This window comes from Suncus etruscus, chromosome 2, assembly GCF_024139225.1.
Source record: "Suncus etruscus isolate mSunEtr1 chromosome 2, mSunEtr1.pri.cur, whole genome shotgun sequence".
NCBI classification, from domain to species: Eukaryota; Metazoa; Chordata; class Mammalia; order Eulipotyphla; family Soricidae; genus Suncus; species Suncus etruscus.
In genome coordinates, this window is record NC_064849.1 from 43827884 (window position 1) to 43850138 (window position 22255).

The 22255-nt window shown below is 34.6% G+C and overlaps 1 non-coding gene across 1 annotated transcript; it reads left to right on the top strand.

The window, feature by feature from the left end:
- Nucleotides 1-21812: 21812 nt before the first annotated feature.
- LOC126002710 (small nucleolar RNA SNORA51) lies at nt 21813-21944 on the top strand. Its single transcript, XR_007493379.1, has one exon. It is a non-coding gene; the product is annotated as a small nucleolar RNA SNORA51 (small nucleolar RNA).
- The last annotated feature ends 311 nt before the right edge of the window (nt 21945-22255 follow it).

A 22255-nucleotide genomic window follows, 5' to 3' on the forward strand; every position in this document is an offset into this window, starting at 1 on the left:
AGTAACATTTTAAATCAACATGTAATGGGCTAGGGATAGTAAAGAAGGGAGGACTTGTATCGCATACAACTTCACTTAGGTTTGACCCCTGACACCACATATGTTCTTTGAGGCCCTCCAGAAGAGATTCCTGAGTACAGAATTGAAATAAGCTCTGGGTATGATTGGGTGTTTTCCACGAATCAAAAATAAATTAAAAAATAGGTGCCTTATATATTTATTATATGTATAATAACAATATATATTATTTATCAAAAAACTTAATATTATTAGTGAAATTTGTGAAAACTTTCTCTCTTATGAATAAAACGTCAACATTCTGTCTTACTCTAAAAATGGTTGAATTGATATAGTTGGCAAGATGAAACAATTCCTAACTCCCTTAGCATGATTTTTGAACGTGTAGGAATTACATCTATTTGTTGAATTTTGGCAAGTGTATTCAACAGCTAAAAAAAAAAATCAAAGTAGCATGCCTTATCATAACAGCTTAAAGTAATAAAATTGCAAGCCCTGTCTGTATGCCAGTACGAGACCAATGTGTTTTTTTAAGTCAGGGCTGACTTTCCCTTTTAGGCAAGTCTTTATGTCCTTAGAAAAATGACAGCATAATTTTTTTAGAGTTTGAAAACAGAATAAGTAAATTCCAGATCAAATTGTCTTAAAAGTATTCAAACTTTTCTAAATTAATTTTAGATCTTTTTTATAAGTAAGGTAATTATAAATGAGGAAAATATAATTAGCTATATTAAGAAAAACACTGCCTTTCAGGTGTCTATATTTGGGTGTATAATTATGATATTACTCATAAAACCAATGGAAGCAATTATCTAAATCGAGAGTAGGTAGAGGGGAAAATGAAAATGTGTCAAAAAGTTGATAAAATGGCTCACCACAGAGGAACTATCTGGGAGGAAAGCAGAAGTCCAGGCCTTACCACTAGAAAGGTAGCACTATGGATTTCTTCTAGTCAATAAACCCTGATAGAATACATACATAGAAAATACCACTACACTGCAAAAGTAATAATGGGGAAACAAGCAGAGCACCACCATGATTAGTGAATCACAATAGTTGTTTGGAAGACTAGTTCCAGCCACCTATAATGTGATAAAGACTTATGATAAGGCCAATATGATAAAAACCAATATGCTAAAGACTTTAGAGAGGAAATGTGCAGGATATTCAATAAACACAAAGAAACTATAAAATGAACTGAACAAACAGCCAATAAGATTTAAGACAATATGAAAATAGTAATAAGAAAACTACAAAGAGAAATGAAAAGACAAAATGAAAAATTCACTAGAAGGCTTCACCAGCTGCTGAGTACAGAATCCAGAGACCTGGAAGCTGAGCTGTATAACACCTCCATATAAAAGAAGAAGTTGGAAAAGAGCTTTAAAAATTTCATGACAATTATATCTTTCTACATTAATGGGAAAAAATACACCAGCTAAGAGACACAAAGTGGCAAAATAAACCAGAAAATTGAATCCAACATTTTGCTACCTGCAAGAAACACGTGTGTATGTCTGAGCAATAAAAAATTAAAAAAGTCAGAGCAAATACATGTTCAAAGTTAAAGGTTGGAGTACAATTCTTCAAGCAAACAACTCCCTTAAAAATATCCAGTGTGGCCATACTAATATCAGATGACAGAGACTTTAGGCTTAAAAAGGTTATAAGACACAGAGAAAGCCATTTCTTAATAATCAGGGGATATATACATCAAGAAGAAATCATATTCTTAAACATACATGCATCCAACAAGATGCCAGAAATAGATAAATCAACTGTTAATAAATTTGAATAAAGACACCAATAGCAACACAAAACTAATATGATATTTCAACATTGCCATGTCATCTCTTGATCAATCATGGTAAAACTTAAGAACATAGGGTTTTAAAGGGAGAAATGGAAGAGATGGCTTAGTTTACATATACATATATGTATACATATACGACTTAGTGTATATATGTATATATAGGGCATTTTCCCCCCAGAATGATGGATACACATTCTTCCCCAATGGATATAAAATATCTTCCAAGATAGACCAAATGTTGGGCCATAAAACATATCCAAAAAATGAAGAAAAAAAAATGTGGGGGCTAAAGAAATAGAACAGCAGCAAAGGTATTTGTCTTGCACACTGCCAGCCTAAGTTTGATATCTGGCATCCCATATGGTCCCCAAAGCTTGCCAGGAGTAATAACTGAGTGTAGTGCCAGAAATTCATGATTGCTGCTGGATATGCCCTACCCCCCAAAAAATTATATCAACTACCTTATTGATAACGATATACTGAAAATAGAAGTGAATTACAGACACAGAAACACCTGGAAAATAAACAGCTCACTACAGAGGGTTAGTGACAAAATCAAATAAAAAATCAAAATATTTGGAAACAAATGAGAATGTACAAAATTTATCAGAATTTGTGGAGCAGAGCACAAGTGGTATTAAAAGGAGAATTTATGTCTTTGTAAGCATTCATCAGTAAAGAAGAGCCTCCATAAATAACTTAATAGCACAGCTTATAAAACTGTAAAATGAACAAAATAAACAGGAAGAAGAAAATAATGAAACTTAGAGCAACATCATTGAGCTGGTACCCCTCCCCCCCAAAAAAAACAAGCCCAAAGATTAATTAAAGAAAGAGTTAGTTCTTTGAAAAATAAACAAGATAAACCTATATCAAGAGTCACAAAGAAAGAGAAAATTAATGAGCTGATTCAGATATGAAATTGAGACGTCACTATAGACACTACAGTAATTCAGAAGGTAATCTAAGATTACTTTGAGACTCTTTATGACACAAAAGAAGAGAACCTGGAAGAAAATAAAATGAAAATTAAAATGGTAATCAAAGACTTCCTAAAAACAAAAGCCCAAGCCAAGAAGGATTCACTATGAATTCTGTGAAGCCTTTAAAGAGGATCTACTGCCAATACTTTTTATGCTCTTCCAAAAAATTGAAGAAATTGAAATGCTCCCAAATACTTTTTATGATGGTAACATCACCCTGACACCAAAAGCAGAGACACCACATGTATACACACACACACACACACACACACACACACACACACACACACACACACACACACACAAGAATTATAGACCAATAACCCTGATGAACACAGATCCTCACATATTAGCAAATAGAATCCAACAACTCATCAAGGAAGTGATCAAGAAGGTGATGACCATGATCAAGTAGAGTTCTTTCCAGAGATGCAAATATAGTGTAATATATGCAAGTTAATCAATATAACACTACATCAATAAAAGAAAAATATCATATAGTCATATCAATAGATACAGAGAAAACATTTGACAAGGTCTAGCAGCTGTTCATGATAAAAACTCATAACAAGATGGGAATTGAATGTACTTTTCTCAATATAGGCAAGGTAATTTATCACGTGCTCATGGAAAATATTATACTCAATAGTGAAAAACAAAAAACATTTTCTCTAATATCTTGCACAAGTGTGCCCACTCTTTCCATTTCTATTCAATACAGTAATGGAATGCTTGCATAGCACTTAGTCAAGTAAAAGACATCAAGGGCATCCAGATAGGAAAGAAAAAAAGTGAAGCTCTCACCGTTTGCAGTTGACATAAAACTATATTTAAAAACTCTTAAAGACCAAAAGATTCTAGAAACAATAGATTTATAAAGTAGCAGTCTACAAAATTAGTACACAAAATTAATGGTTTCTATATAATTAATGAAAGAAAAGAAATAGACATTTAAAAATCTTACTCACATTTTTTCTCTCAGGAAATCAAGTACTTTGGAGTCAACTTAACTAATTAAATGGTGAAAAACTTATACAAAGAAAACTGCAAACACTATTTTAAGAAATAAAAGTGAACACAAGAAATAGAGATGTATATCTTGCTCCTGGATTGGGAGGATCAACATCAGTAAAATGAAAAAATTTCCCAAAACATTGTACATATTTAATGCTAAAGCAATTGATGGGGAAAAGAAGATGGGAGACATCACATTCCTCAATTTTGACCTGTACTATAAAGCCATAGTCATTAGATAGTTTGTTTTTGGCATAAAGACATACCCTCAGATAAATGAAACAGATTTGAATATTTTGACACTCACTCACTATATATAATCAATTAATCTTCAATAAGGGAGCAAGAATACAAAATAAAACAAGAAAACAAATGGTTTGTGAAAATTGGACAATTACATGGAAAATAGTTAATTCAAACCTTTCTTTAACCTCATGAAAGGTCAGATCATTCTGGATAAAAGACCTGATATAAGACCTGAAACCATATGATACGTAGAGTTAAAACAATGGAACAATCCGTGACATTGAGACTAAAGGCATCTTCAAGAAGAAACACCACTAACCAAGCAAGTGGAAACAAGTTGAACACAAGGAACTACATTAAACTGAGACACTTCTACACTTCAAAAGTACTGTCAGTAGGATACAAAGACTGCCCACAGAATGGAAAAGACTAATCATCCAATAACTATTTGACAACGGGTTAATATCCAACATATATTCAAGGCAATGATAAAAATTAGCACAAAAAAGAATCTATTCTCATTCAAAAATGGGGAGAAGAAATGAGCCGACATTTTTGTTTATTTGTTTGTTTTTTGGGTCACACCTGGCAGCGTTCAGGGGTTACTCCCTGGCTCTACGCTCAGGAATCGCCCCTACAGGCTCAGGGATATGGGATGTGGGGATTCGAACCACCATCCTTCTGCATGCAAGGCAAACACTTTACCTCCATGCTATCTCTTCGGCCCTGAGCAGACATTTATTAACTCAAAAAAAAAAAAAAAAAAAGATGTCCAGGGGCCAGAGCAATAGGGCAGTTATAGGGTGTTTGCATTGCTGGTGGCTGACCCAGAAAGACCTTGGTTCTAGCGCAGGAATCCATATGATCGCCCAACCCAGCAGCGATTTCTAAGCGCATAGCCAGGAGTAACCCCTGAGCATCACTGAGTGTGACCCCCCAAAACAAAGAGGTTCAAAAAAAACACATGAAAACATGCTAAGCATTATTAATCTTCAGGAAGATGCAAATCAAAGCAACAATAAGGTATCTCAAACCAGAGAGATTTGCATATATCACAAAGAACAGGAGCAACCTGTTCTGATATTGGGGAAAAGGAGCCTTTCATTCACTGCTGATGGGAAAACAGACTGGTCTGGCCATTTTGGAAAACAGTATGGATGTTCTTAAAAAAGAACTAAAATTTGTGGCCAGAGCGGTGGTGCAAGTGGTAGAGCGTTTGCCTTGCACACTAACCTAGGAATGACTGCTGTTGGATCCGATGGCATCTCATATGGCTCCCAAAGCTAGGAGCGATTTCTGAGTACATATCCAGGAGTAACCTCTGGGTGTTACTTGGTGTGCCCCCCCCCAAATGAGCAAAACAAAAAAGAACTAGAAATTGAGCTTCCATATGATGCAGCAATATCACACCTAGGGATATATACTATGAACCCCAGAAAATAATGCAGAAACATCTTTTATAATCCTATGTGTGCACAGGATTGTTTACAATATTCAGAATTTGTAAACAACCCAAGTGCCCAAGAAGAGATGGATAAAGAAACAATCGAACATCTACACAATGGAATATTACACAGCTGTTAGAAAAAAAAATGAAGCAAGACATTTGCTTATATATAGATGTATATGGATTTTATTATGCTGAGGGAATTGAGTCAGTGGGAGTGGGTAAATATAGAATAGTCTCACTCATTTGTTAAATAATAAAAAAAAAGCATTGTCTCACAATAACATCCAGAAAGAGAGATGAGAACCAAGAGGAGCATTCTAGGGTAGGAAACTAGACACAAAAAAGTATAGCATTGCAATTAGGGTAAAGAAGGGAACACTATTACAGTGATAGTTGCAACTAATCATTCTGGACAAAAAATGGGAGCTAAATGGAAAGAAAGTGATATACATGATACACCTTCATTAACAGTAGTAAAAATCACAGTGCCAAAAAAGTAAAAAAAATAATAAAAAGGAAAAGAGAGAGAGGGAGAGAAGTAAAATGTACCCTTTAATTGTGAGATGAAACGAGAGGATGCTCTGCACCATCCTGATTGCAATGTAGGATATGCAGATTTCAGGATCTTTAATACAAAAACATGATACCAACAACAGACACTGTGTGAAAATTAAAGTGTAATGGCACTACAGACAATGACTTGGATTGGACAAACTAGTTTGCCTGCAGCCTAGAGTTGGTCTTATGCCAGGAAACTTCAGGGGTAGGGTCTCCTTGTATTTAGGCCAAGCCTTTTCCTTTCCATGTCCCTCATATTTTGGTGGGCCTATGCAAACAACGCCACTCTAGCACCATTTTTACTGTGCTCCTTTGACTCTAATCCTTAAGAAAAACAACCCACTTAAACTTTTGAGGTTAACTTAAACTAATATGCATGTGCATGAAAATGTAAAAAGGTACTTTGCCTTCAACGTTTAAGGAGTTACATAAGTTTTATGGCTTTAGATTGCTTTGTGTGCTGCTAAGAAATACTTTGTAATACAATCTGGGGACTTGGACAAAGTAATTGTACATGGGTTCTGTTTTAATTTTCTTAATGCTCTTTGGCTGAAAGTTCAAAGTTCAGATATCAGCAAGGGGATTTCTGAGAATTCTGTTTATGGGTGATTGTCCTTCCACTGTAACTTTACCTTGTCCTCTTTCTTTGCATCTTTGTTCTCATAATTAAAAATAAAAAAGTAAAAAAGTAAAAATTAAAAAAAATCATAAAAAATGTCTTCCTAGAGGCAGGCAAGGTGGAGGAGGGTGGAAGGGAAACTTGGGACATTGGTGTTGAGATATGTGCATTGATAAAGGGTGGAGTATATTGTAGAACTAATAATCATGAGCAATTTTATAACTAAGTTGCTTAAATCATTTAAAAAGCTTATAAGAGAATATTCATTAGTATGTTATAAATATACCTCATAAGTAAAATAATAAATAAATAAAAATAATCCTTAATAAGTCTTGAGGTCTAATTTTTAAATTATATTATCTATGAGCCTGAGAGATTAGAGAGGTTAAGGTGCTTTCTTTGCATGGGGTTAACCCCAATTCAATCCCTGATACTACAGGTGGTCCTTGGTGCATCACCAGGAGTTATCCTTCATCAAGATAACATCAGTCAGGAGAAACCTCTAATCATTGCCAGATGAGGCCCCAAAATAATATAACAAACAACAACAAAGTAGATTATATAAAAAGTCAAGTATTGCATTAATTATTTTACATCACTATTCATCAGGTATTCTTGTAGATTTAACTTTTATTCTGTAAAACAATGTTTCATGCATGTTAAAAGTGTGATCAAATTTCAACATTCATGGCCATAATTGAATTTATCTGTCCTTTTGTATTAACAATGATAAAATAGTTCAAGTTCCAATATGTTCTAAATTTATGTTTGTTTTTACCAGGACTTTGGTCTGTGAGGAATAGTAATGCAAGTAAAGAAATATAAATTACATTTAAACATTTGACAATCTCATAATTCATATCATTTATCTTGATTATTTAATTATCTATGTAAAATTATTAAACTATAATATTTAAATTCTATATTACTATAAATAATAGTAAACAATATTAATTATATTTTCTTTTACTATTTTTTATTTTAATTCATAAAGAGCTTTAAATATTATATAGACCTGTGTACTAACTATATTTAAACTGCTATAAAATAAAAGTGCATTTTATTATTAAGAGGTATTACTTATTCAATTTGATTTTGTCAGTCTGTGAATTATCTTTTTTATGTACCAAAAATTGGAAGACTTTTTCAACTGTCCTTAACAATTTTTCTTGGGTAAGAATCAATGACCTGAGAATTAAACCATTGCAACTATTTATATATTTTTATTTCTCTCTTTGGTCCTCTGCTCTAAAGTCAAATCACTGGGAAATAACAAAGGATTGAATTATTTGTCTTGGGGACAAAACCTCATTACTGACTTCCACCTTCCCCAGAACAGCGAAACTGAAAATGCTCCCAACCAAACTGAAACAGCATTTTGAAAGAAGTGAATAGGAGCACTGATTTTGTGCTTGGAAGCTGCACTCAATGGTTATTTATTAGTTTCACTTTATCCATAGTCTCTTGAGGATAGAATAGAAAGTCACAATTTCTAGACGCTGGGCTAAGGCAATGTGTATGGTTTTTTATTTTGATTTTATGAGATTGCAAGAAAAGAAATACTATAAAGTACTTTAAAATTCCTAAAAAAAAAAAAAAAATGGGAGCATTGAGAACACAGAGAAAATTTATAGGCTTTGTGACTAACCCAAGACAATAAATAGAAAAAAGGAATTCCAAGCCATTCTGTATCAATGATTCCTAATTCTGACACCTCGTTAAAAAGAAAAAGAAAAAAACTTAGCCACCATATCCCAATGATTCTAATGAGATATATTTGAAGTCAGGCAGACTCTTAAGTATTAAAATTCATCATTTCTATCAGTGGATAGGAATCCTATCAGTTGAAAGGATAGGATGTTGATAGTGGATAGTTGATAGTGATAGGATATCCACTGAGAGGAATTCCTATCAGTGGATAGGAATCAAGATCTAATAAAAACGCTAAATCTGATTTATTCTCTCTGGCAGAGAGCTTGTTAGTCTAACAAACTCCTAGGCAAAGACATTGTAGCTATTATTGTCCTAGAGTTAAGAGAAAAATCCCTATACTACTGAGCTGTTATCAGGTGCTAGAGTTGGTGAATGTTAGTGTATTTCTTTCTACCGTAACTGTAATGTTAGAGAACATTTTTAACGTCTAAAAATAGGTGCTTTGACCATACCCTTAAGGTAGTAAAAGGGTCATTCAGACACATTTTTAAAAGTTTCAAACTTATATTTGATCTTGGTTGTGTTACCAAGAAAACAGCAGTGAGACTAAACTTAGCATGTGGTAAATTGTAAAAGGATCTTCTCAGTACCAACAGTTGACTGAGAACAGAAAAAGAAGCAAGAGATGGTAGAGGGAGAAGGTGACCAGTGGTGGGCACTGGGAATTTCTAGTTCTATAGGACATACAGTTGATAGTCAGTCCCAGGACCAGAATATGACTTAAGAACTGTCTAAGAGAAACAGTTCCAGAAACTGAAGAGAGTGTCATTTAATCTTAAGAATTGCTAAGACAGTGTAGAGGCAGCAGTGTCCGTGCAAGTCTATCCCATGTGCTATTTGTGTAATCTTGTACATTTGGGGCAAAGTTTATGGAAGAATGTGCTAGTGTCCTCTCTTATTGGAAATAAATAGAAAAAAAGATTATCAGTGGGAAAAATAATAGTCATCATCAATGCAGCTATTATCTGGACTATAATAGTCCCTCATTGTCTCTGCTTTCTAACATCCTTAAAAGATTTTTATTTTTCCTCAGCTGGCATGACTACTGGTCTTGGGGACTTATATATGACAGCCTTGCATCTATAAGGAGCCTGATCACTAGATTTTATGGTCTCTGGCAGCTCTGTTTGTCCAACATTATCATTATCAAGAAATGTCCAAATAGAAGAAAAGGTGTCACAAATAATCTTTCCAGACCTGTTTTATAACTCAGCTCTATCTTTCTTTTGATACTGAGAGATGATTATCCTGTCAGGAGAGTAAATATTTTTCTCATCTCCTAATCCCTATATGTGGGAGTCTAAAATTTAAGATACATTATATAAACTTACAGTTTAATAATTTGTCTATGGTGAACGTTTGGCAATATTTAGAGTAAAAAGGGTAGGGATGCAGAGGATTATACTTGTGTTATAATCACACATATTTTATATTGATTATAATAATTTTTGATATATATCTTTAGATATTTTGTAAGTAATAGGATTGAGGGGCATGGGGAAGTTGTTATAGTAATAGTAAGCACATTCAGTCGCAATGAGTTGTTTCTCCTTTAGTGGAAGCAATGAGAATGAGATAGTATGTATGTACTTGAGTGCACAAGAGAAGTTTCTTATCTCAAAAGAGAAAAATCTCAAAACTATTAAGTATAGGATGGAGCTTCTATGGGTTACTCAACTCAGTGGCACGTTTTCCTCCAAATAGAAGGAAAGAAACTTTTTTCTCTCTGTGTTAAACAAAACTCTGGAAAGGGAAAAGGAAGGTCTCCCAAATTTTTAATCCTTTTGAATGTAAATAGCTGGCTAGCATCAGGAGTTATCAGCTTTTGAAATGTAAATATATACCTCTGGGAGAGAAATTTCTCAATCTCTCTTGAGGTCTCTAACTATTTATTCAGTCATCTAAATTCTAGACTTGTCCTTTAACTGAGATTCAGGTACAGCAAAACTGGGGGGTGATAAATACAAAATTTAGTAGAGCTTGTCTTTTGAGAGAAGAGAATACCAATCAGAAAGCCAGGGGACACACAAGGGGCAACAAAACATTGACTGCATTTTTTAAAACCCTGAAACATAAGTCTTATTATATTTTCATAGTTCCTATATAGTTTCTATGCATATGAAAAAATATTATTAAATACATTGTTAATTAAAACTGAAAGATAGAAGCTGGGAAAATCTACACCCGCCCAGTGATTCCCGACTGTGAGTGTTGCTGTGTGTGTTTTTCCACTGTCCTGTCTCCGAAACCTCTTGGGAGTGGGCCGAAAAGGGCCCAGAAAAATAGCACTCCCAGAGGCTCACCCAAGGGGCTGAGCACCATAGAACTGTGTCGGACCTTGAAAACCGGCTATCTGCATTATTCTGCAGAAAGGAAGGTCACCTCTTTGTGACGTCAGGCTGGGAAAATCTATGCCTGCCCAATGATTCATGACTGTGAGTGTTGCCTGTGTGTGCTTTTCCACTGTCCTGTCTCCGAAACCTCTTGGGAGTGGGCCAAAAAGGGCCCAGAAAAATAGCACTCCCAGAGGCTCCAGAAGAGCACAGCTGTTCCACTTCACTTCGCAACCGTGCACTCTTTCTACCCAATGAACCCCACCACAACATACAGAAAAAATCACACTACAAGCAGGAAAATGGGGAAACCTCACAGGCAATCAACATGCACAGAGAATGAAAACGATAGCTTGGATGACCTAAAAAACTTTGACCATCTAATTAACCTCTCAGATAAGGAGTTTAGAATATGAAAGCATAGATCGATCTGAACAAAACACAGAGACAGAAATCAGAAAACTTCAAACTGAAATAACAGATCTGAAAAACACGGTTGCCAAACTGAAAAACTCAGTAGATAGCCTAGTCAGCAGGGTAAAAGCAGCTGAGGACAGAATCAGCGTGCTGGAAGATGAGATGCAGAAAAACTCAGCAAAACAGAAGAAATTGGAAAAGAACCTTAAGACAAACGAACAGGCAATGAAAAAAGTACTCAAGGAATGTGAACAGATGAAAATAGAAGTCTTTGATAAACTCAACAGAAACAACCTAAGAATCATTGGAGTCCCAGAGACCCAGGTAGGAGATCTCCAGGAAGTATCAACTGTCAAAGACATTATCAAAGAGATACTCCCAGAATTAAAGACTACATGTAATGAAATCGTGCATGCCCGAAGAGTACCAGCTAAAAGAGATGCAAAGAAAAACACGCCAAGACACATCCTAGTTACAATGACAAATCCCACAGATAGAGATAGAATACTGAAAGCAGCAAGATCAAAAAGGGAAATTACATTCAAAGGAGGATCCCTAAGACTTACAGCAGACATGTCAAAAGAAACTCTCAAGGCCAGAAGACAGTAGTGGGATATTGTGACAAGACTGAATAAAATGGAACCAGCGTTAAAGGAAAAATTGAAAGGTCTACTTTAAAACAAGAGAGATCAACAAACACAGCAAACTTATCTACAAAGATGACATTAAATCCTATGACAATCATCTCCCTCAATGTCAATGGACTAAATTCATCAATTAAAAGACACAGAGTGGCAAAATGGGTCAAAAAGATGAATCCAACCTTCTGCTGCCTACAGAAAACACACCTGAATAGTCAGAACAAACAGACTAAAAATTAAAGGCTGGAGGAAAACCATCTAATCAAACAACACACTTAAAAAAGCTGGGGTGGCCATATTAATATCTGATGACACCAACTTTATACTCAGAAATGCTGTAAGGGACAAAGATGGACACTATGTACTAATCAAGGGATATGTGAAACAGGAAGAAATCAGACTATTAAACATATATGCACCCAATGAGAGACCAGCAAATTATCTAATACAATTACTGACAAATCTGAAAGAAGACATCAATAATAACACAATAATTGTGAGAGACCTCAACACAGCCATGTCAACACTTGAAAGGTCAACCAGACTGAAACCCAACAAAAACATACTAACCATGAGAAGAGTAATGGAAAAAGGAGGACTAGTAAATATATATAGGACACTCCACCCAAAAAAACCTGGATACACATTCTTCTCCAATGTACATGGGTCATTCTTCAGGATAGAACACATGCTGACACATAAAACATACCTTCATAAAATCAAGAGGATAGAAATCTTGCAGGCTACCTTTGCTGACCACAAGGCTCTGAAATTAGATGTGAACTACAAAGGCACACAGAAGAAAAACTTTAACAATTGGAAATTAAACACCCTGCTATTGAACAATCAGTGGGTCCGAGATGAAATCAAAGAGAAAATAAAAACTTTCCTGGAAACAAATGATAATGAAGACACAAACTGCCAGTATCTGGGACACAGCAAAAGTGGTCCTGAGAGGAAATTTTATAGCTTTGCAAGCACACATCAGGAAGGAAGAAAAGGCATACCTAAATAACTTAATGATGCAGCTCATAAAATTAGAAAATGACCAACAAAAGGAACCAAAAATAGGGAGACAGAAGGAAATAACAAAACTGAAAGCAGAAATCAATGAAGTGGAAAACCAAAAAACAATCCAAAAGATCAACGAAAGCAGAAGTTGGTTCTTTGAAAAAATAAACAAGATTGATAGACCATTGGCAAAACTCACAAAGAGAAACCTGATAACCTATATAAGAAATGAGAACAGGGAGATCATGACAGATACTGCAGAGATCCAAAGGGTAATCAGAGAATACTTTGAGAAACTTTATGCTACTAAACCTAGAAGAAATGGATAAATTCTTTGACACTTATACCTTCCACAATTAAGTAAGGAAGATATAGTATATCTAAACACCCCCATCACTATTGAGGAAATTGAAACTGTAATCAAACATCTGCCTAAATAGAAAAGCCCAGGCCCAGATGGATTTACTAATGAATTCTTTCAAGCCTTTCAAGAGAAGCTACTACCAATCCTAAACAGGCTCTTCCATGAAATTAAAAAAACAGGAACACTCCCAAGCAGCTTTTATGAAGCCAACATCACCTTGTTACCAAATCCAGACAGAGATGCTGCCAAAAAAATTACAGACCAATATCCCTGATGAATGCAGATGCAAAGATCTTCAACAAAATCCTGGCAAATAGGATCCAATGCACCATCAAGATCATACACTATGACCAAGTAGGTTTTATCTCATGCATGCAAGGATGGTTTAACATCCGTAAATCTATCACTATCATACAAAACATCAACAGGAAGAAAAATAAAAATCACATGGTCATATCAATAGATGCAGAGAAAGCATTTGATAAGGTCCAAAACCCATTCTTAATCAAAACTCTCAGCAAGATGGGAATGGAAGGAACCTTTCTCATTCTAGTTGAAGCCGTCTACCACAAACCAATGGTAAATATTATTCTCAATGGAGAAAAACTAAAAGCGTTTCTTCTACATTCTGGTACAAGACAAGGCTATCTGCTTTCACGACTCCTCTTCAACATAGTATTGGAAGTGCTTTGCTATAGCGATCAGAGAAGAAAAAGATATCAAGGGAATTCAGATAGAAAAGGAAGAAGTCAAGCTCTCACTGTTTGCAGATGACATGATACTCTACTTAGAAAACCCTAAAGACTCTACCAAAAAGCTTCTAGAAACAATAGACTCATATAGCAATGTGGCAGGCTACAAAATTAGCACACAGAAATCAATGGCTTTTTTATAGACCAATAATGATAGGGATGAGATGGACATGAAGAAAGCAATCCCATTCACAGTAGTGCCACACAAACTCAAATATCTTGGAGTCAATTTGACTAAAAATGTGAAGGACTTATATAAAGGAAACTATAAATCCCTCCTTCTAGAAATAAGAGAGGACACACAAAAATGGAAACACATACCATGCTCATGGATTGGCAGGATTAACATAATTAAAATGGCAATACTCCCCAAAGCATTGTACAGATTTAATGCGATCCCTCTACAGATACCCATGACATTCTTCAAAGAAGTGGATCAAACTCTTATGAAGTTTATCTGGAACAATAAACACCCTCGAATAGCTAAAGCACTCATAGGGAAAAGGAGCATGGGAGGCATTATTTTCTCCAACTTTAAACTTTACTACAAAGCAATAGTTATCAAAACAGCATGGTATTGGAATAAAAACAAACCCTCAGATCAGTGGAATAAGCTTGAGTTCTTAGACAATGTTTCCCAGACATACAATCACCTAATTTTTGACAAGGGAGCAAGAAATTCTAAGTGGAGCAGGGAAAACCTCTTCAACAAGTGTATCTGGCAGAACTGGTTAGCCACTTGCAAAAAAGCAAACATAGACCCCCAGTTACATCCTGTATGAAGGTAAAATCCAAATGGATTAAAGACCTTGATATCAGACATGATACCATAAGGTATATAGAACAACTAAAACACTCCATGACACTGAGACTAAAGGCATCTTCAAGGAGGAAAATCCACTTACCAAACAACTGGAAGCAGAGATCAACAGATGAGAATACATCAAGCTGAGAAGCTTCTGCACCTCAAAAGAAATAGTGCCCAGGATACAAGAGCCACCCACCGTGGAAGAAACTATTCACCCAATATCCATCAAATAAAGGGCTAATATCCAAAATATATAAGGCACTGGCAGAACTTTACAAGAAAAAAACATCTAATCCCATCAAAAAATGGGGAGAAGAAATGAACAGACACTTTGACAAAGAAGAAATACCAAAAGAAATGGCCAAAAGACACATGAAAAAATGCTCCTCATCATTGATCATCAGGGAGATGCAAATCAAAACAATGATGAAATACCATCTCACACCACAGAGATTGGCACACATCACAAAGAATGAGAACAATCAGTTCTGGTGGGGATGTGGGGAGAAAGAAACTCTTATCCACTGCTGGTGGGAATGCTGTCTAGTCCAACCTCTATGGAAAGCGATATGGAGATTCCTCCATAAACTAGAAATTGAGCTCTTATACTATCCAGCTACACCACTCCTAGGAATATACCCTAGGAACACAAGAATACAATACAAAAACCCCTTCCTCACACCTATATTTATTGCAGCACTGTTCACAATAGCCAGCTCTGGAAACAACCAAGATGCCCTTCACCAGACAAATGGCTAAAGAAACTATGGTACATATACACAATGGAATATTATGCAGCCGTCAAGAGAGATGAAGTCATGAAATTTTCCTATACATGGATGTATATGGAGTTTACTATGCTGTGTGAAATAAGTCACAGTGAGAGAGAGAGAGAGGCAGAATAGTCTCACTCATCTATGGGTTTTAAGAAAAATAAAAGTCATCTTTGCAACAATCCTCAGAGACAATGAGAGAAGGACTGGAACTTCCAGCTCACTTCATGAAGCTCACCACAAAGAGTGGTGAGTGCAGTTATAGAAATAACTATACTGAGAACTACCATACTCATGTGAATGAATGAAGGAACTGAAAAGCCTGTCTAGAGTACAGGTGGGGGTGGGGTGGGATTGAGGGAGATTTGGGACATTGGTGGTGGGAATGTTGCACTGGTGAAGGGGGATGTTCTTTACATGACTAAACCTAATCACAATCATATTTGTAATCAAGATTTTTAAATAAATAAAAAATATTAAAAAGATTGAAAGATAAAGGGCCATTTTTAAACCATATGTTGCCTTTTAAATTACCAGCAGAAACCCAGGCTCACTTATTTTTGCATTTCCTTTATAAAACAATACCCTTGCACATTTCTTCAGCTTCTCAAGGCTGATGCCACTGATTCATAGGGCAAGAGGCCATTTGAACCCTATTTTAATATATCTTTACTTACCTTCAGTCTATACCACCCCTCTATTATACTCCTCATTTTGATGACTTAATATGGGAAACTAGGTCCAGGAAGATCATTCTAGTGAAGTATGTGTAAGTTGTATGAGACTCTGAGTTCCACTGCAGAATTTGCTTGTGTCCCACCACTCAACTTCCCCACATTGGCACAATCAATAACCTGGTCAATCCTGAGCACTGCTGAGTCTGAGTGAAGAAGAGTTTTTTCCTCCTAAATACTTAGCACCACTATGATATGGACTCTTAAAAATAAAATAAACTTAAGTTAATAATAAGTGTGATTCAGAAACAATTTACAGATCAAATCCAGTTGCTTCATGTTGCCTGTTTATACATAAAACTATCTAATAAAGTTTTATTAGATCTTTAACTATACATTGTAAGAAGAGTACCAATAGCAGCAACAAGATAAATGACAAAGCCTAAAAATATTTGCTACTTGACCCTAGACAGAAAAAGTCTAGACTTTTGTTATTAAAAGATTGATGACTTTACTCTAGTTGAATAATTAATTTAATGATAACATTTTTTAAATCTCTACAAATATATTGTTTACTTGTTCCTAAATTTAGAAAATATAGCTGGATACTCATCTGAAGAATCATAGTGCAGACAATTTAATCGATGTCATCCTTATTATGATTTTAATGTCATGCTAGCTCATTTTCTGATTTATTTCTTCATTCACTTAATATTTGTAAAAACTCTTCTGTAAATTTTCTTCTTTCACCATAATTTTCAAGTATCTCATAAGAGTATAATAGAGCTGTTATTCCCAGTTACTTTTAGATTTTTTGAAATATTGATACAATGAGAAACCTAAAGAATTTTTCATTTCTATATCTATATTTGTTTATTGAATATATGATTATATTAATAACTGCATATTTTCTTATTGTTAATCTATCTCATTTTAGTATAGTTATCACATAAGTTGTTCTATGATAAAATGCAGGTAATTAAGATAAATTAGAGTGTAACTTCATTTGAAAAATACAATATACCCATTTAGTTGAAGAATTAATTTTTTAATACAAATTTTTTATTTTCCTTGACAGGTTTCTAATAAAGTTTTTATCTACTTTATTTAATAAAAATGTACCACATAGTTGACACAATTGACCATAATATACTTATTTCCAGATATGTGAGAGCAAATTTATTTTAAAAAAAGAATAGAGGGGCTGGAGTGGTAGCTCAGCTGTAGGGCATTTGCCTTGCATACAGCTGACCCAGGACAGACCTGAGTTTGATCCCATTGTCTCATATGACCCCCAAGCCAGAAATGAATTCTAAGAGCATAACAAGGAGTAAACCCTGAGCATCACCGGGTGTGGCCCAAAAACAAACAAACAAATAAATAAATTTGAAAAACAGTAAGGGAATGAATTATGTCTTATTCAAATAATTTATGTTTTATAAAGACATGGATGAGAGGAAGATATGATGATTTATATTATATCATATTCATGATTTCAATGAATTTTACACATTAATTAACACTAACTTTTAAGAGTTTACTTCATGTAAAATTCTGATACTGTTGATGTTGCTCCTAATCTGATGGGACAGATAAAACAGGGTAATACTTGATTCTTATATTATTATGTGTTTATATATACAATTGGTTTGAATTTTTTTTTTTTTTTTTTTTTTTTTTTGTGGTTTTTGGGTCACACCCGGCAGTGCTCAGGGGTTATTCCTGGCTCCAGGCTCAGAAATTGCTCCTGGCAGGCACGGGAGGACCATATATGGGACGCCGGGATTCGAACCGATGACCTCCTGCATGAGAGGCAAACGCCTTACCTCCATGCTATCTCTCCGGCCCCAATTGGTTTGAATTTATGGGAGGACAATTCGGTGGTGGGAATTCCCCTGATTCAATGTAAATATGTACCTGGAATATTACTGTGAACGATATGTAAGCCACTACAATTAAAATAAAAATTATGTTAAAAAAAAAGAAAGTAGAAAAGAACAAAAAAAATGAATAGAAAGGAAATAAAATAAAAAAGAAGAGAAAAATTTAAAAAGTACAATAAAAAGTAAACTTGTGGAAATTATTTTTTTTGGCTTGGTTTGCATTTATTTCGAGAACAGAATGAGTCTATGAAAATAGCCCGATACAAACATGGTGACTGCTGTTATTATATATTAATGTAGTTCTATATGCTAAGAAGCACTTAAGAGAAAAAAGTACTCTAAAAATCTCTAATGTGTTTTATGGATGCTGATGTTATCCAAAAGGTTAATTTAAACACCAATTTCTTTCATATTTGTCAAATTAAAAACTAAATGTAAAAGTCAAGAAAGGCTAAGCTCTAATTCTATTTTTCAAGTTCTAAACAGATCAACTTTTATTATTCAAGTAGAATCATTTTATTTAAATGCTGTAATTTTCAAATTTATTCATAAAAGAGTTGTTTCAGGCATTCAAGCTTTCAATGTTTCACCACCAATTCCACTACCAGAGTGACTTTCCCTTCACTGATGTCTCCAGTTTTCCTTCTTTCCCAAAATCACCACCTCACCAGGCACAAGCAAATTTACTTCATATTGCGTATTAAAACATAACGGCACATGGGATAATCAGAAAATAGATCAATAAAATAAATATTTAATAATTATTATTTCTTACAATTGTGTTACTAAGTAAGTATCTGAAGATTTACTTTTTGTGTCATTGAGCTTGGTGGCATTCTTTATGTAGTATGCCTACTAGAGGCAACCAGTACTCTGAAATGTGAAGGTGTCATTTCAGGAACTGTGCTAGGCTGATGATGTGTCTGAGAAGGGAGGGTGTGGAGGCTCTTGGGTCTCTCTGGAAGGGAAAGAAATCTGCCAAACCTTTTTTGAAAAGGCCTCAGTTTTAATCCAGAGATCCATTTACCTGGGATGAATCAGCAGCGTGGCTTCTTTTAGAAACTCTACTTCTTTTTTAAGAGACTACCAGACAGACAAGCTTGATAGGTAAACTTAAATTCATAAACTTTTACAAGTATATAATATAGAAATATCAAGAGTTGAAGAGAGAATACAATATTGTCTTGCATGTGACTTTGCAATTCAAGTCTCAATACTCATGTAGTTTTCAAGTCTAGCCTGGAATGATTCCTGAGAGTAGAAGCAGGGATACAACCTGAGCATCACCTGGTATAACTTAATTTTTTTCAAATGTCAAAGACTTGATTTGTTAGATTTTCTTATTTTTGAAATGGGTCTCATTCCTTGTTTGCATTCAGTAATCATTTAGGTTTGAAATAAACAACCTAAGACACTGATATAAGAATTCTCATTTAAAATTGCTATATATCATTTTAAAGATTTATCTAGAGATCAAATATATAAACACATATGTTGTTATTAGCAAAATATATATTTATCAGTACACATCTGGAGGAACAAACTATCAGTGTATTACTGAAAATTCATCAACTCTAAAATAATTTTAAGTACATCTACACAAATTTTGGCATAATTGATCAATTTTAGAATTGTAACCTTGATATTTAAACTCCTGAGATGCCACTTTTATTTTTTTTTTTGTTTGTTTTTGGGCCACACCCTGTGACGCTCAGGGGTTACTCCTGGCTATGCGCTCAGAAGTTGCTCCTGGCTTCTTGGGGGACCATATGGGACGCCGGGGGATCGAACCGCGGTCCGTCCTAGGCTAGCGCAGGCAAGGCAGGCACCTTACCTCCAGCACCACCGCCCGGCCCCCCGCCACTTTTATTTTTAAAGTATCTGCAAGCCTAAGAAAGGAGTGAAAATACTCTTTTGCAGTAAATAACAATTTTTAGCAAAAGTTTATTAAAATATGCCATGCTTAAAATTCCCCCAGTGCATGTCCATCAGGCAACAGCATTGCTGTCACTGAAGGATGAGTCAGAGAGATAAAATAAAAATTAAAATAGGAAATGCCCTTAAGCTAGAGTTTTAGCTTTTTTGTATCATTTAGTTTGTGTGGACATACATATGACTTTAACAATCATGAGAATTAACTGGAACTGAAAAACAGGTCAAATTTGAAGGATTTATGAATTTATTTACAATTAAAATAATTTCTAATATTAGAGAATAATTCATTATCAAGTGAGATACCAAAATCATTACCAACTCCCCCAAAATAAAGGGTCTGTTAATATGAAAGCAAACTTCTATATATATAGTCAAATTATCCTGTACTGGTATTTCATAAACTGCTTTGTGAAGTAAAATGAAGAAACACATCAATTTCTGTATTATTACATATCTAATCGACTTTTTTTGTTGGTTTTGGTTTTGGGCTATATCTGGTGCTACTCAGGGGTCACTCCTGGCTCTGCACTCAGAAACCACTCCTGGCAGGCTCAGGGGACCATATGGGATGCTGGGAATTGAACTCTGCATAATCACGTGCCAGTGGCATGCAAGGGAAACACCCTACTACTGTACTATCAGTCTAGCCCCTAATCTACCCTTTTTATTTATTTTGTGGAATATTAAGTTTTGTATGTATGCAGCAATAAAAACTGAAAAATTAATTTTATCCATCTAAAAGATGCTTTCATTTTAGAAATTTTGAATTTCTAAAGCATAAATCAATCAATAAAAAGGAAAATATTATTTCCTGGGTCCATTAATAGCATATCAAATAATGTTTTTAGAATGGTGGAAAGGGAAGATATTACTGGAAGTAAATAATACTATAAATAAATCTGGCAAAGAACTACAACAGGGCAGAAATGTAGGAAAGAATGATGCTCTGTGGTGACATATTAAAATTATATGAAAATCTCTCTAACATTTTACTGGCATTTTGCATACTAGGAAGGAATTATACATATGTCTAAATGTTAAAAAGCTGCATTATTTAAATCTTATAATACCTTAGAGGCCTAAACAACATTTTTAATGAAACAACACAGAGGGTTGTTTATCACTCCCTCTCACTTGTCAAAGCATAGAGTACTGTACAAGTTGAGTATTTCCATCAACACCTGGGAAAATGAGCAGAATACTGACTTCAGTGGTGTCTTCTAACTCTGAAGCCATGGAATAACTATCTCCAAGTGATATCAGTTTCTTAAAGATGAGAAGCTAACATTTAAGTATTTTTCCACATATAACTGCATATTCTACTCATCTAAAATATTTAATTTTCTTTAAACATTTAGGCATTTTATTACCAACTTTTAATATTTTATATTAATATTCAAAATTTCTAAATTTGCTGTTTAGTCTATTATTCATTGAATAATTGTTAGAAATTCATTTTTACTTTTTAATCAGATTATAATTATGTTTTACTATTATACTAACTCCTAAAGTTTTTGTAAGTTCTTACTTTTTTTGAAACCTTTGGGAGTTTGTGTAATGTATTTTACTGACAGTTTTTTTTCAGGTGGGCACACCTGGTAGTGCTTAGGGCTCACTCTTGGTTCTGAGCTCAGGGATCACTTGACTGGTCGAGGGACATCATAAGTGATCTTAGGTTTTCCATTTGCAGTACAAGTGTTCAAACAACTATAATATTTCTCCAGTTCCCAAAATCGACTATTTTAAAGTTAGGAATAGTTTTTGTGAGCAATTCTGGGTTGTATTGCATTGCTTCAAAATGTAGTGTAGCCTCCCAGTGCTTGCTAAAGATTGTACTTATATACAAACTGTATAGAAAGAGATGGCACATTAAATGTACCCCATATACATGTCAGCCTGGGCCCTTTGCCTTATCTGTATTATGAATGAGAGCACATGGAAAAAAAACAACAACAAAAGGCAATGCTATCTTTATTTTCTTCTAAATTTTTTGTTCACTAATTGGTACTCTATTTGTATATATTAATGGATATAACTTAGATACATATTATGTTTAACTTTTAAGAAAAGGCAGGTTATATGACTAATAATGACAAAAAGAACTGCTTCTCCCAAGTATGTATCAATGATTTGATTCTATAATTTTCAAGACATACTTTTAAGGTTTTTTTTTTTGGGGGGGGGCAAACCCAGTGACACTCAGAGGTTATTCCTGGCTATACACTTAGAAATTGCTTCTGGCTTGGGGGA